The following is a 23,344-nucleotide window of genomic DNA, read 5'->3' as shown; positions in this document are numbered from 1 at the left end:
ATGCACCATTTCATGTGCCCTCCACTGCTTATGAAGAAGAGATAATTCCTAATTTTGCTAAGGCAGAAACTTGTGCAGGGCTACCATCAATAAGGAGCAGCGCTCACTTAGATTTGAACCCTGGTTTCCTGACTCCAAGCCTACTTCTTTTACCTCAGTGTGTGTTCTCTCTCTCTCTCTCTCTCTCTTTTTTTTTTTTTTTTTTTTTTTTTTGCTTTTTAGAGCCGCACCCGAGGCATGTGGCGGTCTAATCAGAGCTACAGCTGCCGGCCTCAGCCACAGCCAGAGCAACTCGGGATCCAAGCCGTGTCAGCAACCTATACCACAGCTCACGGCAATGCCAGATCCTTGACCCACTGAGCAAGGCCAGGGATCAAACCCACAACCTCATGGATCCTGGTCAGATTGTTTCTGCTGCGCTGCGACAGCAACTCCCTTCAGTGTGTATTTTCAATCTGGTTTCCACTCTTCCACTGAGGTGATGATCTGTGCATTACTGCTCAACTCCCATCTTTCCTTTGAGGCGTGGGGGTCAGGGGGTGGGGGAGCCATGGTGCAGAGCACCAATCCCAGGCTCCCATCATCCAAGCAGGCTCCCAGTTTTCTTCCGCTGTGTACCTCCTCCCTGCTTTTGGAGCACAGAACTTGATGAATCCACAGGTGGGCAACACTGTCAGCCATGAAAAAGAGATTCTGCTAGACATTATTGTACTCTGAAAATATCACTATGAACATCTGTGGCTGGGTCACAGAGCTGGCAAGGGAACTTCACACAGGCCAGGCCCTTCTGGCAATGAACTCCACAGGGCTCGACAAGGGGGCCCAGAGCATAGTCCTTCCCTGACCTAGGCTGACAGTTGCTGAGACCAAACTGGAAGGACATTCCTTGTACCATCATTAACATGAGGCCACTTAGATGATGCATAGAGGCTTGGCCTCAAGTTTTCCACAGTTCCTTCCATGCCTACCATTCTAATTTGTACACAACAAAAGGGTTTATTCTGTTCTCCAGTCTTCTTACACCATGCGTATAACTCAACCTGCCACCTCTAGAACAATGGATTACAAATCCACATTTCCAATGCTTCTCTATAACCTAAGCTCCATTGCAATACCACCCAATGCCTGCCAGATGGAGTTGCCATCAAATCTAAGTGAAAGTGTCTTAAGCCAAACTGAACTCCTCCTTATCCTCTACAAACCAGTTCCCCACAGCATCTTCTAGGACAACCATTTTCTCAGCCATCAAGACAACATGGTAAAGGTTGTCTTCGCTTTCATTTTGTTCATTTTATTTCATTTTGTTCATATTTGGTTCATTGCCACTAAAATATGTTTCCTGAATACATACTGCTGCCTGACTTACCTTTACTAAATCTTTCACCATGCTATTCTCTGATCCAACATTTTCATTCTTACTTTACAGCCATGAAAACAGTACTTCTCAACTGTGGCTGCATGTTGGAGCTTCTTAAAACTTCAAATGTCTAAAACCCAGAAAATTCTACTTCAGGAGGCCTGGGGATGGGGGACCAGACATCATAATACTAAGAACTGTTGTCCTGAATGATAGCACTTTTCAAACTTTAAAGGCTCAGGAGTCACCAGCCTAAGCCTTCTTTTGACATTTAGTCTCCCCCAACCACTCCATGGTTTATTAACTCCTTTTTTCTCTAATCTCCCACAACTATAGACAATGTAGTGATCATTCTATCATCTAATAAGCTTTACAGCTGACAGCGAAAAGAAAACTGGAAGAAGAGAGAAATGGAAAGTGAGCACCATTGTTGATACATTGTAACTGCTGACAGGTCATTTTCACTTTCTGAAAAAATGCCCTTGAAATCAACAACACATTAAAAAGAGCATACACCATGATCAAATGAGATTTAATCCAGGGATATAAGAATAGTTCAATATCGGGGTTCCCGTCGTGGCGCAGTGGTTAACGAATCCGACTAGGAACCATGAAGTTGCGGCTTCGATCTCCGGTCTTGCTCAGTGGGTTAAGGATCTGGTGTTGCCGTGAGCTATGGTGTAGGTTGCAGATACGGCTTGGATCCCGGCATAGGCCGGTGACTACAGCTCCGATTCGACCCCTAGCCTGGGAACCTCCGTATGCCGTGGGAAGCGGCCCTCGAAAAGGTAAAAAGACAAAAAAAGAAAAGAAAAAGAAAAAAATTATATGAACATCTTAATAGATACAGAAAAACATTTGACAAAATTGAACATTTATGATTTTTTAAAAACTCTCAACAAAATGAATATAGAGAAAATGTGCCTTAACATAATAAAGGTCATGTATGACAAGCTCACAGCTAACATTATACTCAAAGGTGAAAATCTGAGAGCTTTTCCTCTAAGATCAGGAATGAGATAAGGTTACAGAGTCTCACTTTTATTCAACATAGTCTTAGAAGTCCTAGTTAGAGTAATTAGGCAATAACAAGAAAAGACAGCCAAATTGGAAAGGAAAAAGTAAAACTGTTCTATTTGCAGAAGACATGATACTATATATTGAGAAAAACCCTAAAGACTCTACTAACTCAAAACTGTTAGAACTAATAAATGAATAAAGTTGTAAGATACAAAATTAACACATAGAAATCTGTAGCATTTTTATACACTAATAACAAACTATCAGAAAGAGAAAATTAAAAACACAATCCCAGGGATTCCCATTGTGGCACAGCAGAAATGAATCCAACTGGTATCCATGAGGATGTGAGTTCGATCCCTAGCCTCAGTAGGTAAAGGATCTGGCGTTGCCATGAGCTGTAGTGTAGGTCACAGATGCAGCTTGGATTCTGCCTTGCTGTGGCTGTGGCATAGGCCAGCAGCTGTAGCTCCAATTCAACCCCTGGCCTGGGAACTTTCATATGCTACATATGTGGCCCTAAAATAGAAACAAAACAAAACAAAACAAAACAAAACAAACCGCAATCTCATTTACATCTGCATCAAAAAGAATAAAATACCTAAAACTAAATTTAACCAAGGAGGTATAAAACCTGTACACTGAAAACTATAAGACATTGATGAAAGAAATTGAAGATAAAACAAAAGGAAAGATACTCTGTACTCATGGATTGGACGAATTAATATTCTTAAAATGTCCACACTACCCAAAGCCATCTACAGATTCAATGCAATCTACAGATTGAGTGTAACCCCTATCTAAACTCCAGTGGTGGAGTTCCTGTCATGGCTCAGCAGAAATGAATCTGACTAGTATCTATGAGGATGCAGGTTTGATCCCTGGCCTCACTCAGTGGGTTAAGGATCTGGCATTGCCATGAGCTGTGGTGTAGGTCACAGATGAAGCTAGGATCTGAATGTTGCTGTGGCTGTGGCATAGGCCAGTGGCTACAGCTCCAATTCGACTCCTAGCTTGGGAACCTCCACATGCCACTGGTGTGGCTGTAAAAACACACACACACACACACACACACACACATAAAAAAAAAAAAATCCAATGGCATGTTCTACAGAAGTGGAACAAATAATTCTAAATTATGTTAAACCACAAAAGAACTCAAATAGTCAAAGCAATCTTGAGAAAGAAGAACAAAGCTGAAGGCATCATGGTCCCTGATTTCAAACTATATTACCAAGCTAATGTAATCAAAGGAGTGTGGTTCTGGCACAAAAACAGACAGATCAGTGGAACAAAAGAGAGTGCCCCGAAATCTACACATATATGGTCAATTAACAGCAAAGCCAAGCATACACAATAGGAAAAGGACAATCTCTTTAATAAATGGTGTTGGGAAAACTGGACAGCCATATGCGAAGAAAAAAAAAAGGAAAAGGAAAAGGAAAAGAGGAATTGGACCATTGTCTTGTACCCTATACAAAAATAAACCCAAAGTGATCTAGAGACGTGAGTGTAAGATCTGAAACCATAAAACTCCTAGAAGGAAACATAAGCAGTAATCTCCTTGACATTGGTCTTGGCAATGATTTTTTTTTAATTTGACATCAAGTATAAAGACAACAAAAGAAAAAATAAACAAGTGGGACTGTATCAAACCAAAAAGCTTCTGCACAGCAAAAGAAATCATCAACGAAACGAAAATCCAACTACTGAATGGGAGAAAATGCTTGCAAAGCATCAATCTTATAAAGGGTTAAAATCCAAAATATATAAAGAACTCATACAACTTAATAGCAAAACAAAAACAAAATGTCACTTTAGGAGTTCCCGTCGTGGCTCAGTGGTTAACAAATCTGACTAGGAACCATGAGGCTGCGGGTTCGATCCCTGCCCTTGCTCAGTGGGTTGGGGATCCGGCATTGCTGTGAGCTGTGGTGTAGGTCGAAGAGGCGGCTTGGATCCCCTGCTGCTGTGGCTCTGGTATAGGCTAGCAGCTACAGGTCTGATTAGACCCCTAGCCTGGGAATCTCCATGTGCCGCGGGTGCAGCCCCAGGAAAGAAAAAAAAAAAAAATCTCACTTTAAAATGTGAAAAGGATCTGAATAGACTTTTTTGTGAAGAAGACATACAGATAATCAATAGGTAGATGAAGAGATGCTCAACATCTCTAATCTTCAGGGAAATGCAAATCAAAATGTAATGATATAATTACCATACACCCATTAGAATGACTAATATCAAAAAAGACGAGAAATAACAGGGGAGTTCCCATTGTGGCACAGCAGGTTATAAACCCAACTAGCATCCATGAGGATGCAGGTTCGATCCCTGGCCTTGTGGGAATGTAAACTAGTGCAGCCACTATGGAAAGCAGTTTGGAGGTTCCTCAAAAAACTAAAAATAGAACCACCATATGATCCAGCATATAACCAAAGAAATTAAAACAGTAATTCAAAAAGATATATGTTCATATATGCCTATGTTCATAGCAGCATTATTTACAATAGCCAAGATCTGGAAGCAACCTAAGTGTCCATCAAAAGATAAATGGATAAACAAGATGTGGTGTGTCAATAGCCAGGACATGGAAACAATCCAAATGTCCATCAACAGATGATTGGATTCGGAAGAGGTGGTATATATACACAATGGAATACTACTCAGCCATAAAAAAGGATGACATCATGCCATTTGCAGCAACATGGATGGAACTAGAGACTCTCATCCTGAGTGAAATGAGCCAGAAAGACAAAGACAAATACCATATGATATCACTTATAACTGGAATCTAATATCCAGCACAAATGAACATCTCCTCAGAAGAGAAAATCATGGACTTGGAGAAGAGACTTGTGGTTGCCTGATGGGAGGGGGAGGGAGTGGGAGGGATCGGGAGCTTGGGCTTATCAGACACAACCTAGAATAGATTTACAAGGAGATCCCACTGAATAGCATTGAGAACTATGTCTAGATACTCATGTTGCAACAGAAGAAATGGTGGGGGAAAAACTGTAATTGTAATGTATACATGTAAGGATAACCTGACCCCCTTGCTGTACAGTGGGAAAATAAAATAAAATAAAATAAAATAAAAAAAGAATAACCCACTGACCAAATAAATCATGTGGATCTTGTCTGGATCCCAATTTGAAGAACTGTAAAATAAAACAACAGGGAAATCTGAAAAAAAAAAAAAAAAAAAAAAAAAAAAAAAGATGTGGTGTGTGTATATGTATATACATACAATGGAATACTACTCAGCAATAAAAAAGAATGAAACTTTCCGTTTGCAACAACGCTGATGGACCCTGAGGGCACTATGCTAAGTGAAGTAAGACAAGAAAAGATGAGTACTGAATGATCTCACTTACATGTGGAATCTAAAAAGAAAGAAAGCAAGAAAGCAAGCTCATAGATACAGAGAGCAGATTTGCAGTTCCCAGAGGCAGGGGTGGGCAGGTAGGCAAAATGGGTGAAGGGAGTCAAAAGGTACAAACTTACAGTTATAAAATAAATAAGTTGTAGTGATTTAATATATAGCATGGTGACTATAGTTAATATTACTGCCCTAAATATGTGAAAGGTGCTTTAAAAATAAACCTTACAAGTTCTCAAGACAAGAAAAAAATTCTGTAACTCCATATGGGATGGATATTAAGTATTGGGATGGTCATTTCACAACATACACAAATGTCAAATTATTATGTGGTCCTCTTGCAACCGATATACTGTTGTTTGTCAATTACACCTCAGTTTTAAATGGCACCCCAAAGGGTGAATTTCCACCTAGGAAAGACAAAATAGATCAGTGATCTTTTTTTATGTCATTTGTTTTATCTTTAAAACATCCTCAGAAACTTGGTCCAATAGCATGGTCCTATGGACATGTATGACAAATAGTAATAAACAAAATGCAGACATATCAGCAGGTGAATTATTTCTCAAAACACTGAAGTTCAGAGGAACTTTGAAGTTTTCTGATCTAGCTATCATTTTATTCATCATTTTATTGAATAAGGAAGCTGAAACCCCAAGAAGAGAAGAATTTCATCACATGCCCAATTTGATAGTAGCAAATTCAGTACCAGAGTCTAGATTCCTTGCTTTGTATGTTTTGCTTTGTTCTGTTGATCTAGTAAGTGCATAGCATTTATTTCAGAACAAGAAGCTTCTGATTCTTCTAGATGTAGCATCTTCCTAGTAATTAAGGGGAGTGACTACAGTATGAAGCAAACAATACGCCAATACACTGTAACTAGATGGGCTGGAGAGACCTCAGCAAACATGTGTAATGGAAAGATGTTACAAGATGATAGTTCCGCAAGGTAGTAACCCAACCCATAGCAGACTCCTCTGCCTTCCCCAAGAGGTCAGGTCCCATAGTTCACGTAAGACTCTGATGACCTGGCTTCAAAGTCCCCTATAATCTGGCTCCATCCTAACCTTCTAGCATCCTTCCCTGCTGGGGAGTTGTACTCACATTTGGTGTTTCTCATCCATACCTTATACCATTGCTGATCCTTAAACCACTAGAGCATTTCTAGATCCAGGAATCTACGTAGACCCGGTCAAATCTGTTCCATGACCGTTGACATCTTGAAGTTTGGAACTGAGCTAGGCAACTGCTCAGTCTAAACCTGGGTCCAGCCCTCACAATGATTCCACCTTTTCAAGAGCTATGGGCATGATCTTTTATGGATAAAGCGGCTTTTTTTCTCTCTCTCTCTCTTTTGGCTTCCTAATGCCACCTCAGGTGAAGTTCCATCTGTGGAGCCCAGACAATTGTCACGCTGTGAGCAGAGATGTTTAATTGGATTTTAAAAGATGAGAAAGCAGCAGGAAGCTGATTGTCAGCCCTCTGACAAGGCCACACCGAGGAGGGGTGTCCTGCCCTGTGTCAATTACTGTCTCCACCTGGGGGTGGGGAGGCCTGAGAAAAGGAGGGGAAAGCTGACAGTGTGGCAGAGCCTTTTGCAAACTCAGTGCCACATTGTCCTATATTCTGTTTTTACTCCTCAGATTAGGACTAACTCAGAAAGCAACCAAGACTTCCTTTTTTTAACTTATCTCTCCTCCTAAGAATAACCTCTCTAAGCCATAGTATCAGTAACTTACATTGTCATTTTTAATAACACTTTGCTATTTCCATGCTACCCTTTAAGCCTCTGAGGAAAAATATTATCAGCGCCAGTTTATAAAGCAGTAAACTAGATTAATAAGCTGGGACAAGAGTTTGCCCAAGGTTATACAACTAGTAAATGGTTAAGCCAGACCTGGAGATCAGTTGTCAAAGATCACTGATGAGAAAGTAGATAACAGCTGTTTCCAACATGACAAGTATATAGCTCCAACTCCCATGTGTTAATACTATTCCCCAAAGAAATAAACATCCCTTTGTTGTGACAGTGTGTGGAGAGCAGGCTGTGCCTTAAACGCTAATTAAAAACGGAGGTTTCCACATACACCCTTCATCCTTGGACTGACAGACTGTACATGGGAACAAAGACATTTCCTGGGCACAAGAGGATGTCTATGTGCTCCGCTGATTCTAAGCACAAAGGAGTTTATCAGTTCATGAGAAAGCTGGTGGCTAAGGAAAAGAAGCCATGGATGCTCCTCTGAGTCAGGTAGTATATGGTGCCCAGATTGCTAGATCCATCTTTAAGATGAATGGGGCTCTGTCAGATCAGATCTGCCGCTGGAGAAGTGAAGTGATTCTTTTTTTCTTTCTTTTTTTGGTCTTTTGGCCATTTTCTTGGGCCACTCCCGCGGTATATGGAGGTTCCCAGGCTAGGGGGCGAATTGGAGCTGTAGCCACCGGCCTACACCAGAGCCACAGCAACGCAGGATCCAAGCTGCGTCTGCGACCTACACCATAGCTCACAGCAACGCCGGATCCCCAACCCACTAAGCAAGGCCAGGGATCAAACCCGAAATCTCATGGTTCCCAGTGGGATTCGTTAACCACTGAGCCACGATGGGAACTCCGAAGTGAAGTGATTCTTTCACATGATTTTTCTCAGAAAAGTCTTAGATATGAGAAACCTTGGAGAACAAACATATTTTCCTAATGCTAAACTTTCACACTTGCACGCCCCTCCCACTCACATACCATTTTTAAAGGCTTAAGGGATGATACCTTCCCTGACACCAAGGACAGCATTTATCCTTTCAGCCTGGCCTGTGAAAAGATTTTCATCTCTCTGTCTCAGGATGATCTACGTCTCCCTGAGAAAGTACAGAGGGTAGGGATAGCCCTGTAAGAAAACAGGCTAAGGGGAGGCCAAGAGCAATGGTTCAGAGAAGACAGGAAGGTTGAAGTTTTTTTTCTTAGACAGCAACAAATCCAAACCAGCAAGAAACAATGGACACTTTTCAGAGTTTTATGTGCCAAACCACCTGGATCTCAACACACGCCATGTCAGTGTAGCTCCTATGAATTCATGGAGTTAAGAGAACACAAAAGAGACACTATCCTTGTCCAAGAAGGATTTACCACCTAAACACATTTAAGAATAGCTCAAGGAATTCTCTTGGGGTGCAGCAGGTTAAGGATCTGGTGTTGTCACTGCAGCTGTGTCACTGCTGTGATACGGGTTCAGTCCCTGGCATAGGAACTTCCACATGTCCTGGGTGTGCCTCCCCCCCCCCAAAAAAAGAGTAACTCAAGAGAATTCCAATTTCTGGAGGATAGGGTAAAGGTATTTCCACCCTCATTCTCCTCCCAGAAATTACTGTAAAACTAATAAGGTAAAAAATCCAACTTTGATGAAACTTAAAGATATTCGTAATCCTGAATCACAACACATGAACAGAGAAAATACATGAAGAAGGTAAATGACAAAACAGAGCATAGGAAAGTGAAAATGTAGTATCTCCAGAGATTCCAACGGGAAGCAAACCAATATAGACAGTCACAGAGGCTGGAGAACCAGCTACTGTAAAATCTGTGGCTGAAGTTCCAGCTGGGCAACAGCAGAGGAGCTTAATCAAAGCATCCCACCTACAGATAACTGTTATAAAATCAGGACCAAAAAAACTGTTTTTTAACTGTGAAAATATTGGAGAGGGACCAAATGAAGGCAGAAACTGGAGGAAAGTTAAACTTTGAAAGATGGGAACTTTCATCTTTGAAAGATGGGTGAGATTGGATGTTTGTGGCTTTTTGCCTGAGGACTCTCCTTATCTGTGCAGTGTGGGTTGGCAAAAAGCTGAAGTCTTCCTGCCTTGAGGTTTTAGACAACAGAATTCAGAGTTTGGAAAATTATAAGGGAAATCCCAGAAAGGAGGGCTCCGGAGAGGGTACAATCCTCCAAATGTGAGTATAAACTCTACCTATATCCTTTGTTGACCAAAACACTATTATTTCCTGAGGGGGACTCCAAGAAAGTAAATGTATCCCCCCAAAATACTAGACATATCACTGAATACATATATTAAAATATGATAAATATTAAGAAGTATTATCTACACAAGCACTTTAAGAACTTAGGAAAAAAAGACTAAACCCAAATAGAAGAAAATAAATATTGAAGATGATATAAATGAAATAGAGAGTAGTATCAAACACAGATGCTTCTTAAAAATATTAATGAAATAGGAAAATCTCTACCATGGCTGATCAATATCAGAAAAAGGGGACTAGATAAACTAACAATGTTAGCAATGATAAATTTATTATTTAGGTAATGCTAATTGCTAATAAACTTCAAAATGTCAGTGACTTAACAAAATAAATATTTATTTCTCACTCATCGAACAGCTGAGTGCAAATATTCTGGTTAACAGGAGGTTCTCCTCAACTCATTGACTTAGAGAACCAGGCTTGCTGTTGGAGTTCTCACATCCCCTAGGGCCTAAGGGTTTTTTCCTTCAAAAAAGTAAATGGGAGTTCCTGTTGTGGCACAGCAGAGGCGAATCCGACTAGGGCCCCCATGAGGTTTCGGGTTCAATCCCTGGCCTTGCTCAGTGGGTTGAGGATCCGGTGTTGCCATGAGCTGTGGTATGGGTCAAAGATGTGGCTCGGATCTGGCATTGCTGTGGCATAGGCCGGCGGCAACAGCTCTGATTAGACCCCTAGCCTGGGATCCTCCATATGCCGCAGGTGCACCCCTCAAAAGACCAAAAAAAAAAAAAAAAGTAAACGGATAGATAAAAATAAACCATACCAACACCAATTTTGAAAACCTAAATTTATTCCAGATAGAGCAGACTTTAAAGTAGGAAAAGATATCAGGGATAAGGAGAAGCATTATTTAATGGTAAAGAAGTCAATTCTCCAAGACATAGCAATCCTTAATGTATATGTACCTAACAACAAGGCATCCAACTACATGAGGCAAAAACTGACAGAACTGCAAGGGTAGGTAAAGTTGGAGACATCAACACTCCTCTCTCAGAAATGGACAGATCAAATCTGGCAAGCTGAAAATCAGCAAGGACATAATTGGACTCAACAGCACCATCGATCAACTGGATATAATGAATATCCATAGACTACTTTATCCAATATCAGAACACACATTCTTCTCAAGTTCATATGGGACAGTCACCAAAATAGACCATATGCTGGAATATAAAACGCACCTTAACAAATTTAAAAGGAAGAAAATGAGTTGGGGTTAGCAGACATAAGCTTTACATATAGAATGGATAAACAACAAGGTCCTACTGTATACCACAGGGAACTATAGTCAGTATCTTATGATAAACCATAATGGAAAAGAATATTTTTAAAAGAATGCATATATATATCTGACTCGCTTTGCTATGCAGTAGAAATTAACACAGCATTGTAAATCAACTATACTTCACATAAAAAAATAGAGTAAAAAATAAAAGTAAAGAAAAGATACAATATCTGCTGTGAAACCACAATGAAATCAAATAGAAATCAATAACAAGAAAAGAGTTGGAAATCCCAAATAGTTGGAGATTAAACAACACACTTCTAAGTAACACATACGTTGCAGAAGAAATCTCAAGAAAATTTTAAATGTTTGAACTAGGAGTTCCCGTCGTGGCGCAGTGGTTAACGAATCCGACTAGGAACCATGAGGTTGCGGGTTCAGTCCCCACCCTTGCTCAGTGGGTTGACGATCTGGCGTTGCTGTGAGCTGTGGTGCAGGTTGCAGACGTGGCTCGGATCCCACGTTGCTGTGGCTCTGGTGTAGGCTGGTGGCTACAGCTCTGATTAGACCCCTAGCCTGGGAACCTCCATATGCCGCGGGTGTGGCCCAAGAAATAGCAAAAAGACAATAAATAAATAAATAAATAAGTATTTGAACTAAATGAACTTGAAATACAACTTATTGAAATTAGTAGAATAAAGTAAATAGTACCTAGAGGGAAAATTATAGCACTGAATGCATGTGTTAGAAAAGAAGGTGAGGACTTCCCTTTGTGGCTCAGCAGTTAATGAATCCAACTAGGATCCAAGAGGCTCTGGGTTTGATTCCTGATCTTGCTCGGTGGATTGAGGATCTGGGAGTTGCCATGAGCTGTGGTGTAGGTCGAAGGTGCAGCTTGTATCCTGTGTTGCTGTGACTGTGGTGTAGGCCACCTGCTGTAGCTTGGATTCAACCTCTGGCCTGGGAACTTCCACGTGCCCTAAAAAGCAAAAAAAAAAAAAAAGGAAGAAGAAAGAAAAGAAGAGGAGTTCCGGCTGTGGTTCAGCAGTAACAAACCCAACTATAATCCATGAGGATGAAGATGTGATACCTGGCCTTACTCAGTAAGTTAAGGATCCCAAGTTGCTGTGGCTATGGTGTGGGCTGGCCTCTATAGCTCTGATTTGACCCCTGGCCTGGCAACTTCCATATGCCATAGGTGTGGCCCTAAAAAGACAAAAAAGAAAAAAGAAGAGAAAAGAAAAAAGAAGAAAGATGTAAAATCAGTCATCTAAGTTTCCACTTTAGGAAATTGGAAAAGTAAACCCAAAATAAATAGAAGGAAACAATGAAAATTATAGCAGAAATCAATGAAATTAAAAACATGAAATCAATAGAGAAAACCAATAAAACCAAAACGTGGTTCTTAGAAAAGTTAATAAAATTAATAAGGCTTTGCCCAGGCTAACTGAGGAAAAAAAGAGAACATAAATAACAAAAAAAAAAAAAAAGATAAAGAACACAAGTACTAATAAACTAAGAATGAAAGAAGGGACATCACTAGAAATTCCATGGACATTAAAATGATAATAAAGGAGGGGTTCCTACCATGGCACAGGGGGTTAAGAATCCAACTTGCAGCAGCTCAGGTCACAGCAGAGGTACAGGTTTGATCCCCAGCCCAGCACAGTGGGTTAAAGTATCCAGCATTGCTGCAAATGTGGTATAGACTCAAGCAGCTGTGACTTGGGTTCAGTCCCTGCCCCAGATACTTCCATATGCCATGGGTGCAGCCATTAAATTTTTTAAAAAAAGGATAATAAAGGAATACTATGAACAACTAACTCTATGCTCACAAATTTGTTAACCAAGATGAAATGAACCAATTCCTTGAAAGACGCAATCTGCCACCAAAGAAGAAAGAGCCTATCTGAATAGGTTTACATCTATTAAATAAATCAAACCATTAATAATCTTCCAAAATAGAAAGCACCAGACCTAGATGCATTCACTGATGAATTCCACCAAACATTTAAGGAATAAATTAAATCAATTCTCTACAATCTCATTCAGAGGATAGCCAAGGGAATAATTCCTAACTTATTCTATGAAGTCAGCATTACCTTAATACCAAAACTAAGCAGACATTAGGAGAAAAGAAAACTACAGACCAAATCTCTCATGAACATAGGTGTAAAAATCCTCAACAAAAAATTAGTAAATTGAACCCAATAATATACAAAAAGAATTATACTCCCTGACCAAGTGGAGTATAATTATACTCTTATCCCAAGAATATAAGGCTGGTTCAACATTTAAACATCATATAATGTCACCCATCACATCAACAAACTAAAAAAGAAAAATTACATGATAATATCAGTAAATGAAAAAAACTGACAAAATCCACCACCCATTCATGATCTAAAAAGCAAACAAACAAACAAAAATCCTCTCAAACTTGGAGAACAGACTTGTGGTTGCCAAGGGGGAGGGGGAGGGAGTGGGATGACTGGGAATCTGGGGTTAATATAGAGGCAAACTATTGCCTTTGGAATGGATGAGCAATGAGATCCTGCTGTATAGCACTGGGAACTATATCTACTCATTTATTATGGAGCTTGATGGAGGATAATGTGAAGAAAAATGTATATATGTATGTGTGACTGGGTCACTTTGCTGTGCAGTAGAAAACTGACAGAACACTGTAAACCAACTATAATGAAAGAATTAAAATAATTTTTTTTATTTATTTATTTTTATTTTTTTAATTTTTTGTCTTTTTAGGGTCGCACTCACAGTATATGGAGGTTCCCAGGCTAGGGGTCCAATCGGAGCTGTAGCCACCAGCCTACACCAGAGCCACAGCAATGCCAGATCTGAGCCATGTCTGCAACCTACACCACAGCTCACAGCAACGCCAGATCCTTAACCCACTGATTGAGGCCAGGGATCAAACCTGCAACCTTGTGGTTCCTAGTCAGATTTGTTTCCACTGCACCACAACAGGAACTCCAGAAAAATTTTTAAAAAATGTTTTAATAAATAAATAAATAAATCTTCTCAGTAAACTAGGGATAGAAGGGAATTTCCTCTACTTGATAAAGAATATCTACAAAAAACCTAGAGCTAACATCATACGTAATGGTGAGAAGCTAGAAGCCTTCCCACTAATATCAAGAAAAGGCAAGGATCTCTTCTCACCACTTCTTCTCAGCATTGTACTAGATGTCCAGGGTAACGCAATAAGAAAAGAAAAGGAAGTAGAGGGTATACAGGTTGGGAAGGAAGAAATAAAACTGTCTTTGTTCACAGATGACATGATCATCTATGTAGAAAATCCAAAAGAATTAAAAAAAAAAAAAACTCTTAGAGCTAATAAGCAATTATAACAAGGTTTCAGGATAAGGTTAATAGATAAGAGCCATCATTTTCCATATACCAGCAATACATAAATAGAATTTTTAATTGAAAACATAACACCATTTTAATTAGCACTCCTAAAAATGAAACACTTAATTGTAAGTCCAACAAAATATGTACAAGATCTATATGAGGAAAACTGCAAACTCTAATGAAAGAAGCAAAGAACTAATATTCCATGCTCATGATAGGAAGACTCAATATTGTCAAGATGTCAGTTCTTTCCAATTTGATCTATAAATTCCATTCAGTCTCAATCAAAATCTCAAAATCCCAGCAAGTTATTTTACAGTTATCAACAAACATATTCTAAGTTTATATGAAGGCATTCTCTTGTGGTACAGTGAGTTAAGGGTCTGGCGTTGTCACTACAGTGGCTTTGGTTCACTGCTGTGGCGTGGGTTTGATCCCTGGCCTAGGAACTTCCACATGCTGTGGGCACAGCCAAATAAATAAATAAAGTTTATATCAATAAGCCAGAACAACCTAACATAATACTGAAGTAGAAAAGAGTCAAAGGACAGACACTATCTTACTTGAAAATGTATTAAAAAGCTACAATAATCAGGAATATGTGATATTTTGCTAGAAGAATAGATAAATAGATCAATGGAACAGACTAGAGAGTCCAGAATTAGACCCGTGTAAATATAGTGAACTGATCTTTGACAAAGAAGCAACAGCAATTCATGGGAGCAAAGACAGTCTCTTCAACAAATGTCACTGAACAACTGGACATCCACATGTTAAAAAGTGAATCTAGACACAGATCCTACAGCCTTCATGAAAAATTAACTCAGAGTGGATCACATACCTACATCCAAAATGCAAAAATGTAAAAGTCCTGAAAGATAACGTAGGAGAAAAATTAAGATGACCTTGCACATGATGACAAATTTTTAGATAGAATACCAAATGCACAACCCATGAAAGAAATCATTGACAAACTGGATGTCATTATAATTAAAATTTTCTGCTCTGTGAAAAACAATGACAAGAAAATGAGAAGGCAAGCCACACACTGAGAGAAAAAATTTGCAAAAGATATGCCTGATAAAATTTGCAAAAGATATGCCTGATGTTAACCAAAACATGCAAGGAATTCTTAAAACTTGACAATAAGAGAACAAACAACCTGATTAAAAATGGGCCAAAGAACTTAACAGACATCTCACCAAAAAAGATATACAGACAACAAAGTATATGGAAACATGCTCTATGACATATGCCATCAGGAAAATACAAATTAAAACAACAATGAGAATACCACTACATAACTACCAGAATGGCCAAACAAAATCTGGGACACTGACAACACAAAATGCTGGCAAGGATGTGGAGTGATAGGAATTCTCATTCATTGCTGGTGGGAATGCAAAATGATAACAGCCATGGAGTTCTCTGGAGCAGCAAAAAAGAATCTGACTAGAAACCATGAGGTTGCAGGTTCAATTCCTGGCCTCGCTCAGTGGGTTAAGGATCCGGCATTGCCGTGAGCTGTGGTGTAGGTCACAGGCGCAGCTTGGATCTGGCATTGCTGTGGCTGTAGTATAGGCCGGCAGCTACAGCTCTGATTAGACCCCTAGCCTGGGAACTTCCATATGCTGCGGGTGTGGTCCTAAAAAGACAAAAGACCAAAAAAAAAAAAAAGATACAGCCACTTTGGAAGACAGTTTGGTAGTTTCTTCCAAAACTAAACATACTCATACCATACGATCCAACAATCATGCTCCTTGCCATTTAATATAAGAGTTGAAAAATTATATCTACACAAAAACCTGCACATGATGTTTATAACAGCTTTATGTATAAATGCCAAACTTGTAAGCAATCAAGATGTCCTTCAGTAGGTGAATGTATAAATAAACCTTAGTATACCCAGATGGTGAAATATTGTTTGGCACCAAAAGTAAATGAGCTATTAAGACATGAGGAAAATTTATATGCATATTACCAAGTGACAGAAGCCAATCTGAAATCATACTGTTTGATTCCAACTATATGACACTCTGGCCAGCTCCCACTGACCCACCTCTATCTCCTGCCCGACTACAATCGCCTGAGACACCCAGAGCCAGAACCAGCCAGTCCAACCCTCCCAAATTTCTGACCCATAGCAACTGCGGCAGAGAATAAAATAATTCTAGTTGTTTTAAGCCACTAAATTTTGTGATGATTTGTTAAGCAGTAATAGACAACTGGAATATTGACAATCAAATTAATCAAAATTTGAGATATAAACATATTGGATTATGGGAAGAGAAGAGAGGAGAAAAAGAGAGCTGAGAATATTTCATCTACCAATGTTTGAGTGGACAATGTACAAAGTTGATAAACCAGGAGAGAGAGAGAGAGAGAGAGAGAGTGTGTGTGTGTGTGTGTGTGTAGGGAGAGAGAAAGAGGACAATACCAAGGAGGGGAAAAGAAAGCAGTTCAAGAGTTAAGAAATGGTTACTTCTGGGGAAACAGATTAGAATATGTGGTTGAGGAGTTCCCACCATGACGCAGTGGAAATGAATCCAACTAGGAACCATGAGGTTGCAGGTTTTATCCCTGGTCTCACTCAGTGAGTTAAGGATTTGGCATTGCCGTGAGCTGTGGTGTAGGTCGCAGATGAGGCTCAGATCTGGCATTGCTGTGGCTCTGGCATAGGCACAGTGCTGATTAGACAGAGAATCTCCAAATTCAGCCCAAAAAAGCAAAAAAAAAAAAAAAAAAAAAAAAGTGGTTGACAGAGACTATTCTTTTTATGTCTTTTAACACTATTTAACTTAATGTATATTCATTTATGACGTTGTGAAAAATAAATATTTTAGAAAATACCTGAACACATACCAAAAACCCTCTCTACCATATTCAACAAAGAAAAACACGGCCCAGTACTGCATAAACACCACACATTTCTGGTGCCTGCCAGGTATAAATCACAGTGATATGCTATCACTATGGGATAAAAGACATGCATACACATGTTCTAGACCTTGAAGTATTTGCAGTTTGGTAGGGGAGATAGAATGTGAAAATTAAAAAGGCAAACAGCATAGATTACCCTGATTTCATCAGATAAGTGGTATGGATATCTAGGGCTATAGCAAATGAGACACTGACAATGAGCTCCACGATGAGGGAGCCTGGAACAGGCATCTCGAAGGAAGACAGGGGCCCTTATTTTGGAGCTACAGATAGGACCTCGTGTCTAAGTCATTCATCATGTTCTTTGGAATCTTGGGTAGCTCAGCTCCATTCTGTCTGCTCCCCACTCACTCTCAGATATTAGAGCCATGCATTTTCGTGTGCCCCAGTGAGCTAGCCAGTCTCTGGGTTCCATATTCATATTATTACGGTAATATCGATGGTAAACTCCTGGAAAATTAGCTATAAAAATAATGACAATAACAAAGATCATTTACATGTATGTAGTCATTTATATACCACAAAACATTTAATTGCATCTTCATAACTGTGAAGCAGGCAAGAAATTATTGCATCCATTGTACAGATAAGGAATCAGGAGCCTCAGGGAAGGTAACTGAACTCCCTGGTATCCCACAGGAAGTAGATGACAAATTGGAAGGAAAATTCATATCATATGACTCCGAGATTGGTAGATAAACTCGATCCATCCAAAACACAAAGTGGTGTAAGTGTATGCATGCTGCCAGCCTCTCTGATCAAGCCAGAGCCAATGGGGCTAGAAATGGAAAGAAAGAAAGGGGGAAATGTACTCTTACATTTTCCCATCATCAGTGACATCTGCACTGGCACAGAGGAGTTAGGCTATAAATAACACATGTTGGCAGAACCTTGATGTCCAGTACTCACTGGATCTAATTAAAGGCCAAGAGGATTCCTGATGGAAGCAGCAATGGTTAGAAAACAGACTATTGGGGGCGGGGGGGAGAAAATGCAGAAAATGAAAATCAAGCGGTGTGCTTAATTCTGAAAATACAAGGAAAGGCATATCTAGGAATGAGCAAGCAGTCTCCTTAAAGATCTTGGAGGAAAAACAGAACTCAAGAACACTCCCATCTGGAGATAGGGAATTAAATGAGTTTTCAAACTTAAGAGGCCTCAAGGGAGAACAGAAGTAAAAAGCCAGAAACATCAACACCACTTCTGGGAGAGAAAAGCAGGGAAGATCTGATGCAGCAATAACTTTTAAGCCTGGGAATTAGCTTTCAGGAAGATAGCATGGCCAGAAAAAAAAAAGTTCATCAAAGATTCTAATGTTGCCCTCAACCACCTGAAACAGGTACAAAAAATGAACAAAACCAGCAAAAGCCAGATCAGATTCCAAAGGAGTTGTGAACTGTGGGATATTTATCAGGCTTCGAACCACAACATGAGCAATGCTGTCTAACAGTCATAGGGCTGTGAGTTTACCAAATACTTTGATACTTAGTGGCATGAATACAGTCTTTTTCATGTCTGTTGCGGAAACTGAGCACCGCCCCCCCAAAGTAAAATAACTCATCCAAGGTCATATGGCTCTTTAGTGGTAGAACTAAAAATAAAACTGAGAGCTTTGGAATCTCAGTTGATTTTAGCCTGAAATTTTTTTTTCTTGAAAGATTTTACTTGTTTTATGGAGTTCTCATCGTGGCTCAGGAGAAACGAATCTGACTAGCATCCATGAGGACGCAGATTCGATCCCTGGCCTCGCTCAGTGGGTTAAGGATCCAGCATTGCTGTGAGCTGTGGCGTAGGTCGCAGACACGGCGGGGATCTGGCATTGCTGTGGCTGTGGGGTAGGCTGGCAGCTACAGCTCCGATTCGACCCCTAGCCTGGGCACTTCCATATGCCACAGGTGCAGCTCTAAAATAAGTAAATGAATTAATAAATAAAATTTTAAAATAAAACAAAGATTTTATTTGTTTTGAAGCTCAGAGGTCTACTTTTCTAAGTAGACTTTTCTAAGTAGACATTGGAAAGGGTCTCATTTTAATTTGATGACTGATGGGTGCCTGTGTAAATTGACTCTTTCCTGCACACATGGATCATAAGAAATTGTTGAAAGAATGATGTGGACTATAGAGAGAGGACAATCAAGTGGACACAGAATTTTCATTCATTTAAGGAAATGTAAACTTGATAACCCAGGGGAATTCCTAGGGCAGAGAGAGAAAGTGAGCACAGCCCTTACCGGGAGGTAAATATTTCCACTGGCCTCAAAGTCATTCAGAAGCAATATCGTGACTTCAGAATTCACCAACCATATCCACCATGTAAAAAATTATAGGAGTTCCCGTCGTGGCGCAGTGGTTAACGAATCCGACTAGGAACCATGAGGTTGCGGGTTCGGTCCCTGCCCTTGCTCAGTGGGTTAAGGATCCGGCGTTGCCGTGAGCTGTGGTGTAGATTGCAGACGCGGCTCGGATCCCGAGTTGCTGTGGCTCTGGCGTAGGCCGGTGGCTACAGCTCCGATTCAACCCCTAGCCTGGGAACCTCCATATGCCGCGGGAGCAGCCCAAGAAATATCAACAACAACAAAACACAAAAGACAAAAAAAAAAAAAAAAAAAAAAAAAAAATTATAAACAGAAGCTTCATTTAGAGTCAACAGACCAGAAGGGGGAGCTCTCCTGCTCTGCGATGAAGCAAAGCCACAAGAAGAAAGACTCCAGTTCTCTCCTGGCAAGGACTAAGCCAATGAATAGCCAGGCACTCTACTTACCCTACCGCTCCCAACTTCCTTTCCCCTCTATAAAAGCATTTTTCTTCCCTTGCCACAGGGGAGCTTGCATGTGTCCTGCCATGGCTGCAGACCCTGAATTGCAATTCTCTGCTGATCCCTAATAAATCTATCTTTGCTGCAGAAGTATCTGGCAGTCTATTTGTTTAGGTAAACAACCATTAAACCCTGCAAGCTAGAGGCTCATAGGTGGCAGAGCAAGCACCACGCAAAAGGCTTAGCATCTGCATCTCAGCTTCCCTTTAGAGCAACTTCTCCCTGTACCCACGCCATCACTGTCTCTAATCCTCCTTCCCTTTCTCTCAGAAAACTATATATACCCTCCTCTCAAAAAAAGACTGTAGCTTCTGTCGTTTGCACCTTAGTATTATTTAAGGCTTTGTTATCTTTCTCCCTTAAGTTTGCATTTTAAGCTTTTTCTTTAATGGAGGAAAACCACATTCGTGAAAGGAATTTTAGCATCAGCCAGCTCCTTTAAGGAAAATCTGCTTCTCCATCCCCAACAGAGACCCACCCTAGCTAAAGAAGTTAGCCCCTAAAATCAAAGCTATCCCCAGTTTCTTTTGGAAAAAGAGAGAAAGAGTAACACAAATTTGTAGTATAAGGGAAAAGAAATATCTACACAGGCTCTCTTTGGCATTAAAAATAGTGAACCAGGCACCTGCATACAAGGAAAGAAGTAGGTTTGGGAATAATACACATAAAACTTCTGTACTGATTCCGTGTTCTGATCATGTCTCCTGTTCTCTAGTCAACTTGCCAAATGCAAATGTCAAAAATAGTTACTCTACTCTCTACAGATGCTCCTCTGGCCTCCTTACAAACAGGAACACTGTGTCTGCTAACAGGTAAAAGTACCAGTTTAAATAGCTCTAGCTTGAATTCCTATCATGGACTCAGCCCTGAGTCTCCTGCCAGATGTAAGAGCTTGGAGTCTAGTAAGAAAGACACACAATGCAATAAAATTAACAACAAACAGAATAGTGTATTGGCCTCTCTAATCTTCCATTTTTAAGTGACTCTTTCCTCCATTCAAATGCAGCAAGCTACCTACTCCCATGATGATACCCTGGACCTTATCATCACACACACACACACACACACACACACACACACACACACACACACACACACACTTCTGTTTTTCCAAATTCAAGTTCCAACCTCCCACTCTTCTGACCTACTTGCTCAAGTATCCCAACTACAGCAATTCTTCAACATCACTTTGGAACTCCAAGGTGCTCTCTCTCCCTCCCTCTGTCCCTCTCTCCCTCTCGCTCTCCCTCTCCCTCTCTCTCCCTCTCTCTCTCCCTTTCTCTCTCGCCCCTTCCCTCCTATACTCTTTGGATTCCATGATCTGTCTTAATATTCACTTCCTTGCAAATCCCCTCAACATCCTTGCCCTTCTCCTTGTATTGTTGGACTCCCCTAACAAACTTCTCCACTTGGGACTATCAGGTACCTTCCTTCACCACGTCTGTCCCTGACTTCTGGAAGCAACATATTCTACATCTGGGAACACTGTTCAAATTATTTTACTAAGAGGCACGAAGACTGCAACTTTAAGTGGGTCCAAAATAGGAAAAAGAGACTCTATAACAAGTCCAAGCAGTGAGGCACTCCACACTGTGCCTTGCCCATCTAACCTCTCAAGGGGGGGAAATGCCATTAGGATTTTATGGTAAATTCCTGCAGGAAATCACAACATAAATCCCATGGGTTTTGGATCAAGGCCATGATAGCTACAGCAGAGAATTGCATGCTATTTTTAAAACTTCTTTTTTTTTTTTTTTTTGATTTTGTCTTTTTTTTAGGGCTGCACCCATGGCATATGGAGGTTCCCAGCCTAGGGGTCCAATCAGAGCTGCAGCTGCCAACCTATATCACAGTCACAGCAATGCAGGATCCAAACCACATCTGTGACCCACACCACAGCTCACGGCAATGCCAGATCCTCAGCCCACTGACCGAGGCCAGGGATCGAACCTGCAACCTCACCGTTACTAGTCAGGTTCATTAACCAATCACTGAGCCACGATGGGAACTCCTATTTTTAAAACTTTTTCTAGTGTGCTACTGGGCTATGGAGAGATGAGGTATCTTGTCATAAGACATCAAGGGACCTCACAGCTGAAGTTTTCTTCATGAAGAGGGTTCTGTGAGACCCACCGAATCATAAGATGGGATGGGCCCAACAGCGATGCATCAGAAGACTGAACTTCGTACACAAAGAGTCATGTGTGGGCAGGCTCAGAGGACACAGAGAAATGAAGCAGGTAGCCCAGATCCCCAGGTCGTCCACCACTATTGTAAGTATCTCTCCTTCAACTCATACCTATGGCCACCTGGAAGTTTTTTGTGAAGAGCTGACAGTGGAGGGGAAAAGCAGAACATGGTTCACAGATAAAGTGACTTGACATGTAGGTACAGGCCAAAAATGGACTGCTATTGCACTCTGGGATGACACTAAAAGACAGCATCTCTGCATATGGTACCTGATCATCCACTGTATGTAGAAAGGAAAGTGGCCTGGTGAAAGGATATATATAGACTTCTGGGCAGAAGTAAATGGCTTGGCTAGTTGCTCAGGGGCATGGGAGGAAAATGGAAGTTCAAGGACAAGGAAGTTTGGGGAAGAGGCATATGGATGGAATTATGGGAAGAAACATAAAACATGGAGATATTTATATCACATATTAATGCTCCACAGATAGCATCTACCACAGAAAAGGCATTAAGCAATCAAGTAGATAGAATGACATAGCCAGCTGACAACAGCCAGCCTCTGTCCTGGCTACTCCAGTGCTGGCATGATAGGCTCATGAGATGAAATGGTTCAGAGATGAAGGATATGCCTGGGTCCAACAGAGAAGCTCTGATTCAACAAGGCTGATCTTGCTACTGCTACTGCCAAATATCTAACTTGCTAGCAACAGACACCAACTCTGAAAATACCAACCAGCATCATTCTTTGAAAATACCAACCAGCCACCTAGTGGCAAGTTGATAACACTGAACCCTCCTCCCCAGAACAGGCAGCCATGCATCAGTTGGGATTTGATAGTTTTGTCTTTGTCTTTCATGCCTACAAGGCCTTGGCCAGCACCAATATTGGAGGTCTTACAGAGTGTTTTGTCTACCAACAGAGAATCCTGCATAAAGTTCAGTAGCCCAGGGGACTCCTTCTATAGCTAAGGAGGTACCGCAGTGTGGCACATGATTGTGAGATCCACTATTCCCACC

The sequence above is a fragment of the Sus scrofa genome, chromosome 13 (genome assembly GCF_000003025.6).
Source record: "Sus scrofa isolate TJ Tabasco breed Duroc chromosome 13, Sscrofa11.1, whole genome shotgun sequence".
In the NCBI taxonomy this organism is placed as follows: domain Eukaryota; kingdom Metazoa; phylum Chordata; class Mammalia; order Artiodactyla; family Suidae; genus Sus; species Sus scrofa.
This window is presented reverse-complemented; position numbering follows the sequence as displayed.